Source organism: Malus domestica, chromosome 15 (genome assembly GCF_042453785.1).
Source record: "Malus domestica chromosome 15, GDT2T_hap1".
Lineage (NCBI taxonomy): Eukaryota > Viridiplantae > Streptophyta > Magnoliopsida > Rosales > Rosaceae > Malus > Malus domestica.
The window spans coordinates 7,314,401-7,328,061 of record NC_091675.1 but is presented as its reverse complement, the minus strand read 5'-3'; the positions used below and the strand labels follow the sequence as shown (position 1 = coordinate 7,328,061).

Below are 13,661 nucleotides of genomic sequence, written 5' to 3'. Positions count from 1 at the left end.
TAAATGAAACTAAATGCCGCGAGGAGATCGGAGATCTGGAGATTTGGTTCTTTCTTCTTGGTGGTTTGCTCAAATCATTGTCTGAATTCTTTGGTGGGAAGCCATGGTTGCTGCTGGTCGGTAGATTGATTGGTTTGCTTCCTTAGCGTTATTTGGGTCAAGATTGAAGTTCTTATCAGGTGTTCATCTTTCTTGTGAATCTTTCCTGGGATATTAGTGCGATATTTGGGATATTTTGACTCAAGATTGGTCATTACTTCAAGATTAGTGTTTGTGATATTTGGGATATTTGATTTGGTGCACGATGTCTTGGAGATCGATTCCGTCCAGGTTAATTTGCTGAGTTATGCTGATGAGTGTTTGTGAATCTCAATCCATAATATGTGGGACTAAGTCTCCATTGCAACAGTTGACCCCGCAGAGTCATGTGCCTGATCAGGGGAGTTTGTTAGGGTACTAATTCTTGTAAAAGGTTGAGACTTTGGGAAGAAGACGACGATGCATGAGAATGTGTGGGTGTGCATTCTTGCATTCTGGCATAGCCAAGTTTATGGTTTGTACAAAAATGAGAAGTGTAATTTCTTGTTCAGAAAATTCTTATCTCCACATATATGGGTTGCAAGGTGCTGGTTTCAATTCTCAGCAGCTTGCCATTGTTTCCGATCTTTGTGAGTGGAGTGATGTTGCAAGAAATGGACAAGGAAACTCTCCTGAAACTGGTAGTCCCATTTCAGTGTGTTTGTACCATACTTGACCAATCCCGAAACTACCGAGCACCGGCCAACGCTATACTGTCAAGGACCCAGAAGAGTTCCCCTCCGACCAGGAGGCCAATCACTACTCGACACGTGTCAAGATTAGAAGCCAATCAGAGCGCAGCACGTGTCAACATCAAGAACCAATCATAACATGACACATGTCAATGTGACAAAGCTACAAGTTTTTCTATAAATAGGGGTCATTCCCCCACAATATGGCCTAATGCCATTTTGTGTTAAATCATTCACAAGAACTCACTAAATTGAGAGCTTGATCCTTTGTACTTGTGTAAGCCCTTCACTACTAATAAGAACTCCTTTACTCCGTGGACGTAGCCAATCTGGGTGAACCACGTACATCCTGTGTTTGCTTCTCTGTCTCTATTCATTTACGTACTTATCCTCACTAGTGACTGAAGCAACCAAGCAACCAAGCGAATGTCACAAAACCTGACACTTTCTGTTGTACCAAAGTCTTCGCTGATTTTGTGCATCAACATTTGGCGCCGTCTGTGGGAAACGACACTTATTCCTACTCTCTTCAGCTGTGTCAAGCTGGTTTCTATCATTCGTACACTTTCTTTTGATCAGGCATCCCTCTCCAACATGGGAAGCGAAGGAAGCCACAGCACACAGAATGACACCCCCCTTGCACATAGTGCGAAACAACGAAAGAAGGAAGGAAAACGAGTTCTTCTTCAAGCTAAAGTCGATGAGTTGGAAGCTCAGAACAACAAGATAGCAATGAGGAATGAGGTCCTCCAGGAGCAATATGAGAAGCTCTTCGAGACACTCCACAAAGCTAGGCAAGCTCAGACACGCGAGCTTATTGCCCCCGTGGGAGAGCTTGTTGCCCCCGTGGAAGTCAACCATCAATTGGGTGCCCTCCAACATGGAGGGTCACATGCATTCGACATAGATATCCCTGATAGGGAACAGATTACCCCTCGACTTGATAATCAACATGAGGCTTCTCTTAACCCAGTTGCTTCGACCCGAACCATGAGAAGTGGAGGGAGACACCTCTTTGCTGAAGGGGCAGAAGGATCGAAAGCCGTCTTTCGCGATTGTCGGGATTTCCTGAAGCAACGTCGAGAGAATTCCATCCATATAAGCTCAAAGATCAATGACCCAAGGATTTCTGAGAGACTCGGTCCCCTGCCACGGCCCAAGCCGGCCACCAATTTGGGGAAGGGGCAACAAGTCCTAGAGAGACATGAGGGTACAGGGGACTCAGAGGTGTTCCGACAGACATACTCTGGAAGCCAGTACAGCGAGTCCAGGGAAAAATCACATGCCCTTGATCAAACCTTCCTAATTCCAATAGGAGATGGAGATTTACGAAAGAAAGCTCCAGTGACACATAACTCCGCTCAGGACCCCCTTGTCCTACAACTTCTTGAGGAAGTAAACAAGTTGAAGGCTGAACGTCAGGCTGAAATACCTGACTGGAACCAACCCAGGCCTGGCCCTCTTACAAGGAGGATCCTCAACACCCCCCTTCAAGCAAAGACAAAGCAAAAGCTTGGCTTGCAACTTTATACTGGAAAAGAGGACCCGATTGAGCACCTTAACCTCTTTGAGTCCACCATGGCATACCGGATGCACACCGACGAAGAGCGATGTCTTCTCTTCCCCTCCACCCTCTCTAGTGGAACTCTAAATTGGTATTGTCGTCTTACACCTGAGACGGTAGACTCATTTGAGGAATTGAGGAAACTATTTGTTTCCCAACACATTTTCCAAACCGATCGCTTGCACTCTGCAGATGACTTGTACACTATCCGCCAGAAGCCAGACGAGTCATTACGTATGTATGCTGGCCGCTTCAGCCATGAATACTCCCGGTGTGCCGAGGCAGACGACAAGACTGCCCTCAAAGCCTTCACGGCAGGCCTACGTGATTGTTTCTTTAAATACATGATCAATGCCAATACTTGGAAGACTTACTCTGAGGTGATGGCGCAGGCTTATAACCATGCCTCCGCCGAGGCAAAGACATATCAGGAGAAACCCCCTACAACCATCCTTTATCAACAAGTGGGAGGTGGAAGCCAGACTCACCTAAATGAGAAGACCTCTACTTTCCAAACAGCAGTGGCACCTCCCCATGCCTTGCATAATGCTTCACCGAATCAACAGACATATCAATTTCAAGGCAAGAGGAAGGATTTCCATCCTCACCACTCTCCTTTCAGTAAAAAGAGTAAGGGACACTATCCCGATAACCAAGGGTATCGCCACAATAACGCTCGCCCCCAGGCAGTCAATGCAGTGGGTCAAACCCGCGTCAAGATACCCCCTACCCCAAGGTATGAGACATACACGCCCTTGAATGCCACATGCGCGGCCATTTACCCCAGCATAGCTCACCTGATACCAAAGCCAAAGCCGAGGCACCCAGATTACACGCCCCCGAATAACGCGGGCATGTTTTGTTGCTACCATGAGCATAACGGCCATGATAGCGAGAAATGTATCATCCTCCGTGATCGTATTGAAGCTTTGGCACGAGAAGGAAAAATTGATCAATTCCTCCTTCACCCTCAAAGGGATAACCGTAACCAACGCCAGGTGAATGTCATATATTCCATAAGCGGCGGCACACCCATATCTGAATCTTCCAATAGGGCCATGAAAAACAGTGAACGAATTCTGAGGCCTGGTCACCAAGTGTTTCACGTGGAAGACATCAGGGGAGGGAAGTATCAAAAGCCTAACTGGGATCCGATATGTTTCTACCCTGAGGAAGAAAGAGGCATCATCTACCCTCATAACGACCCATTGATCGTGGAGGCTCACATAGCCAACTTTGATGTTCGACGAATCCTCGTAGACACAGGGGCTTCGGTCAATATCATGTTTGCCGAAGCTTTCAGGGCACTCAGTGTAGCTGAACACTTGCTCGATCGCTCGATTTCTCCTCTGATAAGCTTCTCCGGTGATATCGTGCAACCCTTAGGGAGCATACATTTACCCTTTACTATTGGTACAGGCCCTTACACGGCTACCATTACCACTAACTTCCTAGTGGTTGACTGCCCAACGGCATACAATGTCATATTTGGGCGCACAGGCATCAATGATCTCAAGGCTATGGTATCCACGCATATGCTGTTGATGAAATTTCCAACCCCCCATGGCAACGGCTACATCAGAGGAGATCAGCTTAGTGCACGATCATGTTACAACACTTCAGTTAAGCAACAACACTTGCCCGGACCCAAGGAAACCCTGTCTGTACATGACCAAGTCACAAAGACCAGCCTAGATGAAGCGAACTTGGATCTTCCTGATAGCAACAATCAACCCGATGATCCTCGAGATGACTCTTTCACCCAGCAAGCCCAACCTGCTGAAGAGTTGGAGAAGGTACCTATCTCAAGAGATTATCCAGATCGCATGGTGAAGATTGGCACCACATTGTCACCACCCCTTCGGTTAGCATTGATATCTTTTTTGAAAGAGAACACTGAAGTCTTCGCCTGGTCATACGAGGACATGCCAGGCATCTCTCCCGATGTCATCTGTCATCGTTTGAGTATTGACCCCAAGATCAAGCCGGTGAGACAGAAGCGAAGATCTTATGACGCTGAACGATACGAGGCAATGAAAGCAGAAGTTGAAAAACTCAAAGGCATAGGCTTTGTCCGCGAAGTCAATTACCCGACATGGGTAGCAAATGTGGTCCTTGTTAAGAAAAATCCGACCAAAGAAAGTCTTTTGCTTCAAAAGGTCTTGTGGAGAATGTGTGTTGACTACACCGACCTAAACAAAGGGTGTCCGAAAGATAGCTTCCCTCTTCCTCTTATTGACAGACTTATAGACTCTACGGCCGGGTGTGAACTCCTGAGCTTCATGGATGCTTACTCAGGATACAACCAAATCCTCATGAACCATTCGGATCAAGAACACACAGCCTTCACTACCGACAGAGGACTATACTGCTATAAAGTCATGCCTTTCGGCCTAAAGAATGCAGGAGCGACTTATCAGAGACTAGTCAACTCAATGTTCGCCGAGCAGATTGGGAAGAGCATGGAAGTTTACGTTGATGATATGTTAGTCAAGAGCAAACATGCTGACCAACACATCACCAACCTATCTGAAACTTTCACTATTTTGAAGAGGTATCGAATGAGGTTAAACCCCAACAAATGTGCCTTCGGCGTAGGCTCTGGCAAATTCTTAGGTTTCATGATTAGCCAACGAGGCATTGAAGCTAATCCCGAGAAGATCAAAGCAATCCTCGACATGAAGGAACCGGTAACTTCAAAGGACATCCAGAGCCTTACTGGCAAGGTGGCAGCCTTAACCAGGTTCATTTCTAAGGCCACAGACAAATGTGCTCCCTTTTTTAAAGCACTTAAGGGAAGTAGGAAGTACATTACATGGACTGATGAATGTGCCGAGGCATTCAAAAACCTCAAGGAGTACATGAGTAAAGCCCCTCTACTCTCCAAGCCCGAGGTAGGAGACATTCTCATTATCTACCTATCGGTATCAGCTTCAGCCGTAAGTTCCGTTCTCATTCGAAAGGATGGGAATATTGAGCGACCTGTCTACTACGCTAGCAAAGCCTTACAAGATGCGGAAACACGGTACTCTAACATTGAGAAATTGGCTCTGGCATTGGTCATGTCTGCTCGAAAACTCCGCCCGTACTTCCAAGCGCACTCCATCATCGTGCTTACCAATTATCCTCTTCGACAGATACTCCAAAGTCCTGACACTTCAGGGCGAATGATCAAATGGGCAATAGCGTTGGGTGAGTTTGACATCTCCTACCAACCAAAGCCAGCTGAGAAGGGCCAAGCAGTGGCAGACTTCATTGCCGACTTCACATATCCGGTTGACATTGCTTCTACACCTGAAGCAGTGGCTTCATTACCCCCGGAAGCTCAGAAGATAGAACCAACAACCCCAGCATGGAGTCTGTATGTTGATGGCTCATCCAACCAACAGGGCTGTGGAGCGGGACTAGTCTTGACTACACCCGACAAAGTAGCAATGGAGTATGCTCTTCGTTTCAAATTCAAGGCATCAAATAATGAGGCCGAGTATGAAGCCCTTCTAGCAGGATTACGTTTGGCCAAACACCTCGGGGTTAAACAAATTGATATTTTCAGTGACTCCCAATTGGTGGTCAACCAGGTTACCAACAACTTTGATGCTAAGGACAGCTCCATGGCAGCATATCTTGCGCAAACACAACTTTTGCTCAAGCACTTCCACTACCAGATCACCCAAGTTCCTCGAGCGGCAAACAGTCATGCAGACGCCCTGGCTCGCCTCGCCTCGGCTGTGGAAGACAAGATTGGAAGAAAAATTCATGTCGAACTGTTGGCAACACCAAGCACCATGGCCGCAGAAGTATGCAACTTACAACAGGGGGATAGTTGGATCACCCCGATCTATAATTTCCTTGCTCATGGCACCCTCCCAAATGATAAAGTCCAGGCTAAGCAAATTCGATACAAGTCTACCCGCTACCTGATCATCAATGATCAACTCTATAAGCGAGGTTTTAGCCTGCCATACTTAAGGTGTCTTACGCCTGCCGAGGCGGAAATCGTCCTTCGGGAAATACATGAGGGAGTCTGTGGAGATCATGCTGGATCTCGGTCCCTAGCACACAAGACTTTTCGCCAAGGATATTACTGGCCAACACTCCACCAGGATGCCATCAAAGTATCCCGCTCATGTGACAAATGTCAACGATATGCGGCTATTCCTCATTCCCCTCCAGAGCCTCTTACTCCTATGATCAGCCCTTGGCCCTTCGCCCAGTGGGGACTTGATTTGATCGGCCCAATGCCGGCAGGGAAGGGCAAAGTCTGTTACGCAGTCGTTGCAGTGGACTACTTCACAAAGTGGGCCGAAGTAGAACCCTTGGCAACCATTACTGAGGCAAAGATAGAAGACTTCGTATGGAAGAACATCCTTTGTAGATTCGGCATTCCCAATGCGATAGTCACTGACAATGGGCGACAGTTCGACAACAAGAAGTTCAGGTTGTTCTGCTCTAAGTTCAACATCAACTTATGCTTTGCCTCTCCAGCTCATCCCCAGTCTAATAGACAAGTTGAGGCCATCAACAAAATAATCAAGCGCACTTTGAAAACCAGCTTGGACAAAGCTAAAGGCTGTTGGCCAGAATTTGTACCCCAAGTTCTTTGGTCATATCGCACTTCATATCGGACTTCAACAGGAGAAACTCCATTCTCACTTGCCTTTGGCACAGAGGCGGTTGTCCCTGTTGAGCTCGAGCAAGCAACATTCCGAGTCCAGAACTACATTCAAAGTGAAAATGACAAACAACTCACCCTCAACTTGGATTTAGTCGAGGAACACAGAAACCAAGCTCACTTGAGGAATGTCGCCTACAAGCAGCGCATCTCCAACTATTATGACTCTAGGGTCAAGCCTCGTTCTTTCAAAATAGGAGACTGGGTCTTAAAGAAAAGATTACTCTGCGACAGAGTCCCGAGTGAAGGCACACTTAGTCCAAACTGGGATGGACCGTATGAAGTCATTGGCATCAGTCGCCCTGGCTCTTACACACTTAGAAGCTCTGATGGCAAGACCCTTGGCCATCCATGGAACGCTGATCACTTGAAGAACTACTACAAATAGACTCACGATGTACAAGTGTTGAGCTATAGCCGTTTGGCATCCTATGTAATGAAGGCCATTTGGCAATGAATTCAATAAAGAGGTAATTTAGCCAACTCAGCCCTCACTCTTTTACATTCATAGCAAGCGATGCCGGAACCCTTCTCAATCAGAAAGCAATCCGTCTTCCACAGTCATTACAAAACAAGCAAATGAAGAACGTGTCAAGCGCCAAAAAAAAAAAAAAAAAAAAAAAAAACAGCTTCATCCAAAAAGCTTCACCCGAAAAGCTTCACCTCCAAAGCTTCACCCACAAAGCTTCACCTAAAAAGCTTCACCCAAAAAGCTTCACACGAAAAGCTTCACCTCCAAAGCTTCACCCACAAAGCTTCACCTAAAAAGCTTCACCCAAAAAGCTTCACACGAAAAGCTTCACCTCCAAAGCTTCACCCACAAAGCTTCACCTAAAAAGCTTCACCCACAAAGCTTCACCCAAAAAAAAACTTCACCCGAAAAGCTTCACTTAAAAAAGCTTCACCTACAAAGCTTCACCTAAAAAATCTTCACCTAGAAAGCTCCCTCTACATACTTTCATCTACAAAGCTTCACCATCAAAGCTTCACCCAGAAAGCTTCATCTACAAAGCTTCACCATCAAAGCTTCACCTCGAAAGCTTCATCTACAAAGCTTCAACACCAAAGCTTCACCTACAAAGCTTCAACACAAAACCTTGCTCCAAATAAACAAATTTTGTTCACAAAACCCAAGATGCCCTTGAACTTGTACAAAAACACTTGGGTAAACATAAACATTTTTTGTTTTACACCCACAAGGGCCCAAAATTTTCCTTCTTATTTATTCACTTATATATGTTCCCAAACATATTATAATAGATCCAACAACAAGCCAAAGTCCCAAGTTTCATAATGGACAAAAGTACAAGCAATTCATCAATAATGAAGGTGCTACAAAAATTGGAATCTGCCCCAAAATAGAAATCCAACCCAAGAGACTTTTTCTCTCTCTCCCTCTTCCGCCTCCTTTCATCTATCAAATTTCTGCAACCTCTGCTCTTCTCCAATGGAGCTGAATTTTGGACACCCTATAGTTCTTGAGCATATGAACAACTTTCAAGAAGGAACCATTTCTGTTTGAGCGACGGAAATTAAAGTGTTGAAGCTCCAAACATGACAGTCGGATTCTTGCAGATTTCGAAGCTGTTGTGATGTTTCGAAGATCTGGAAATATTTAACCGTTAGTTCATCCTGAATTTTTGATATGTTATGAAAGAGTCGATGAGGAACAACTTCAATGAAGAAAGCATACCGATCTGAACAAGAGAAAATGGAGTTTCGAAGCTCACAACAAATCTGACGGGTTGACAGACAAATAATAACCAGTCATTCATCATACCTGAATTTCTTGAGTTATACAGCTCCGAGGGATCTCAAATTTGGATATGTTGTAGTTCACAAGCTGAGGAACAACTTCAATGAAGAAAGCATACCGATCTGAACAAGAGAAAATGGAGTTTCGAAGCTCACAACAAATCTGACGGGTTGACAGAAAAATAATAACCAGTCATTCATCATACCTGAGTTTCTTGAGTTATACAGCTCCGAGGGATCTCAAATTTGGATATGTTGTAGTTCACAAGCTGAGGAACAACTTCAATGAAGAAATCATACCGATCTGAACAAGAGAAAATGGAGTTTCGAAGCTCACAACAAATCTGACGGGTTGACAGAAAAATAATAACCAGTCATTCATCATACCTGAGTTTCTTGAGTTATACAGCTCCGAGGGATCTCAAATTTGGATATGTTGTAGTTCACAAGCTGAGGAACAACTTCAATGAAGAAAGCATGCTGATCTGAGCAAGAGAAAATAGAGTTTCAAAGCTCACAACAAATCTGACGGGTTGACAGACAAATGATAAACAGTCACTCATCATACCTGGATTTCTGGAGTTGTACTGCTCCGATGGCTCTCCAATTTGGATATGTTGTAGTTAAGGAATTAACGAACAACTTTCATGAAGACAACTTTGTGATTCGACCTACAGATGATGGTGTTATGTTGAAAAACAATTCCGGTTGTTAGGGGAAATGAAAAACAATTCCACCAAAGAAACATCATTATGATGTTTCATCATTATGGTGTTTTCATCATTATGATGCTTTCATCATTGTGATGCTTCCATCATTGTGATGCTTCCATTATGATGTTAATGCACCAACGGTTACACCTTCTGCAATTCCACTTATTCGGGCCTAGCAACCTTCATAAACAAAATCTATGAAGAAAAAGTCTGGGGCTACCACTTAGAAAACAAAAGAATGAAGTTTTGGTACTTACGACATGGACTATTAGCAAGACACCTCATTCGTCAACTCCCTCGACTAGAGACTTGGGGGACTCCCACCATATGCTACTACGCCTTGGTACTCAAAAGTTCGTGACTACTCAGTGACTTGGATTTTTCAAGTCTCCAACCGAGAAGTTTTCCTCACTCGGGAAATTAAGGGAACACTACCTCAAACTACATGCTTCACTCACAAAGCTTCAACAATACAGGTTTCAACAAAAGCAAAAATTCAAAGAGCTTTATGAAGAAGGCTTTGGTGTATTTAACACAATATGTTGAAATGAAGCAAAGCTTATTTATTAATATTTTCGATAAGCCACAAATATGTACATATACATGAGTCAAAATAAACAAACAAAAGGGAGCCTTCACAAAGGTTGCTTAGGGGAAGTCTCAGCAGTCGGTAGAGCCCCAGAAAGAGAAAGCACCGGAGGGTGGTTATCCGGAGCCTCAGTACTTGACAAAACCCCAGAAGGAGGAGGCATTGGAGGTTCATCATTTGAAGCTTCATTACCAGGTACAGCCCCAGAGGACGAAGGCAATAAATGCCTTTGGAACAAACCCACAAACCGCTGATGATCAAGTAAAACCTTACCATCAGATTCCTTCATCTGGTCAAGCTTCCTCTTCATGTTTGTAGCATAGTCATGGGCGAGCCGGTGCAACTGCTTATTCTCATGCTTGAGCCCTCTAATCTCCTGTTTGAGACTCATCACTTCAGCAGCCAATGATTCAACTTGGCGGGTTCTAGCAAATAGGCGTTGGGCCATATTAGACACAGAACCTGCACACTGAACACTAAGAGCCAGAGAGTCCTTAACAGCCAACTCATCAGACCGTTTGGAAAGTAGTCTATTATCTTTGGGAGTGAGAACGTTCCTGGCCACCACTGCAGCGGTCATATCATTCTTCATCACAGAATCCCCAACGGTAAGAGGACCAGTAGGGGATATGAAGGATGGGCGCCATATGTTGTCTGGAGAAGGCGTGGCTGTCTCTTCTCCAAGGTTCAAGTCAAAACGACGGTCGGAGGGTCCAGACATTTTCAAATGTGTTGAAGAAGGAAGAGGTCAGACAAATCAAGATCTTAGAAGTGCAAGAAATGAGCTTCTACTGGTAGAGATTCAAGTGTGCTGTGGAACTTAATGCCAGCCTCTATAAAAATCTGCACTCGACGGAGCTTCAGAAATCGAAGAGGCGTTTGCTTTCTCAAAAGCTGGGCTGCTCAGAGACCACGAGGGCCGATCTCAGAAATCGAAGAGGCGTTTGCTTTCTCAAAAGCTGGGCTGCTCAGAGACCACGAGGGCCGATCTCAGAAATCGAAGAAGCACCTGCTTTTTCAGCCTCGTCAGCACCTGTCACATGCACACTCAGCTTTGCGGAAATTACGGGCAATCTGTCGAAGATTTCTGGTGAAGTAGAAAGCACGTGAATCTTACTGTTCAATCACCGCTCTCCATATGCACCATCAACTCCTCGGGTACCACATATAACTTTGTCAAAGATCTCTGACAAAGTTTAGGCACGAGAATTTCGAAGTTCCAGCTACCCTACTATTACCCATAAGGGTAAAGGAACAGCACCACTGCTTGACAACTGGAAAGTCCCTATGTGTGTCGACCTCCGGGTTTTGCGGCAAGACAGGTTGGCAAGAACGTCCAACCTTTACTCACATTCGAGAAAAGACTCCCAACATAATTACTTTCTAAAAAACCGGAGTAGCACCGCTTTCCGAATCTCGAGAGTCAGATCCTCGACGGGATTGCTTGTTCGAAAACCGAAGAGGCACAACTCTCAGAACTTCGAGAGCCAGATTTCCTTAGATAAAGCTTGTCTGTAATCTTCACACGTAACATCAGCTTTCCAGATACCACATACCACTTTTTCAAAGTGCTCTGACAAAATTAAAACACGTGAAGCTGGCAGCTCCCACTACATTGCTGTGACCAAGAAGGGTAAAGGAATAGCATTACTACTTGTTATTGGGAAATCCCTATATACATTGACCTCCCTCCTCAACGGACAGGCAAACCTGCAAAAATGCTCAACCCTTTCTCGCATTCGAAAAGGCACCCTCAACATAACCTCTCGAAATACTCAGCTTTATTTCCCCCCGATAATACCTCAGCAAATAAGCCACACCAAGAACAAGAGTATCTCATATCATCAGGGTCGAAAGCAAGAGTATCCCATATCATGCTTTCTCCCTATCTTTGTCTTTGTCCTTGTCCACACCTGCAGGACAAGGAGAAAGAGAGCAGTCAGTCGGAACCTGAAATCAAACCTCCAATTTGGAACTGACTGCCTGGAGCCTTTGCCTGGTTGCTTACTTAGCATTGCTCTCGAGTACTCATCCTCAACTGCTGTCAAGGTCACGAATTCCACCGGCAAATACCTCATGACAGTTGATCAGATATTGGCTCTTTACACTGAAGCTGCCAAGCGTGGATGAGTCACTATGAAGGAATGTTCTGAAGGACCATTTAAATGCAAAGGTTGCACACCACTTCTGCCATGCAAAAGATTGAAGCAGAAGGTTCAACGGTGAGCTGAAACAGATCACTACAGCACGACACCTTTCCATACCACATTCATTATTCCGTCAACAGCAAAAGTATCCCATATCATCAAGGTCGAACGTACTCTAGATTTGATGGACTTGTTTTGACCCTCAAATTTTTGAGTCGGCCTTATACTCTGAAGGGCACCAGAAAACCCTCCAGCACAGTTCAAGAATAAGCCTGTGGAAAGTTACTTCTTCAAAAGCAAAAGTATCTCATATCATCTCTTATCCATTTGCTTCTCCTTATCCTGGCAGTTGAATGAGAGACAAGGAGAATGAGAACAATCAACCGGAAGCCGAAGTCAAACCTCTGATCCTGGGTTGCTTACTTGGAAGTTTGACTGCTTACCTTGTCTGTCACCTCTTTCGGCAGATCTCCTAGCTCGGCGACTTGGGGGACTCCTACTATAGGGTTTGTATCACACTTGACTAAGCCCGAAACTACAACTAAGCTTCAAGTGAAATTGATACATTACCTTGTGCGTCAACATCAGCTAAATACACCATTCCCGGATGGAGGAAAAGTACTTCCAGAGAAGGGCAGATGAAGATCAGACCACACTTCGGTACTTAGAAGTTTCGTGATTACTCAAGGGATTGGATCTTGCAAGTCCCCAACCGAGGAGTTTCCCTCACTCGGGAACTTAGGGGAGCACTGTTTGTACCATACTTGACCAATCCCGAAACTACCGAGCACCGGCCAACGCTATACTGTCAAGAACCCAGAAGAGTTCCCCTCCGACCAGGAGGCCAATCACTACTCGACACGTGTCAAGATTAGAAGCCAATCAGAGCGCAGCACGTGTCAACATCAAGAACCAATCATAACATGACACATGTCAATGTGACAAAGCTACAAGTTTTTCTATAAATAGGGGTCATTCCCCCACAATATGGCCTAATGCCATTTTGTGTTAAATCATTCACAAGAACTCACTAAATTGAGAGCTTGATCCTTTGTACTTGTGTAAGCCCTTCACTACTAATAAGAACTCCTCTACTCCGTGGACGTAGCCAATCTGGGTGAACCACGTACATCCTGTGTTTGCTTCTCTGTCTCTATTCATTTACGTACTTATCCTCACTAGTGACTGAAGCAACCAAGCAACCAAGCGAAGGTCACAAAACCTGACACTTTCTGTTGTACCAAAGTCTTCGCTGATTTTGTGCATCAACACAGTGCATCTTAGGCAAAACAGTGTGCCGGGGCAAAGCAGAGAAACAAGCAGCAATGCGTGTTTATTAGATTCAGCAAAGGTTACTGGAGCGAGTGTTCAGGTGTTAACTGAGCAGTTGTGCAGTATATTCATTATCACAGCCTATAATGTCGAGTCTAACCAACTCAGTTGTTAGCATG

At 45.0% G+C, this 13,661-nt stretch overlaps 1 long non-coding RNA gene across 1 annotated transcript; it reads right to left on the bottom strand.

The window, feature by feature from the left end:
• Positions 1–8,574: 8,574 nt before the first annotated feature.
• Positions 8,575–9,858, bottom strand: LOC139192605 (uncharacterized). The gene is made up of 6 exons (XR_011576820.1): positions 9,732–9,858; positions 9,330–9,432; positions 9,149–9,246; positions 8,968–9,065; positions 8,787–8,884; positions 8,575–8,611 (listed from the first exon to the last, which is right to left on the bottom strand). It is a non-coding gene; the product is annotated as an uncharacterized lncRNA (long non-coding RNA).
• Between the last annotated feature and the right edge of the window lie 3,803 nt (positions 9,859–13,661).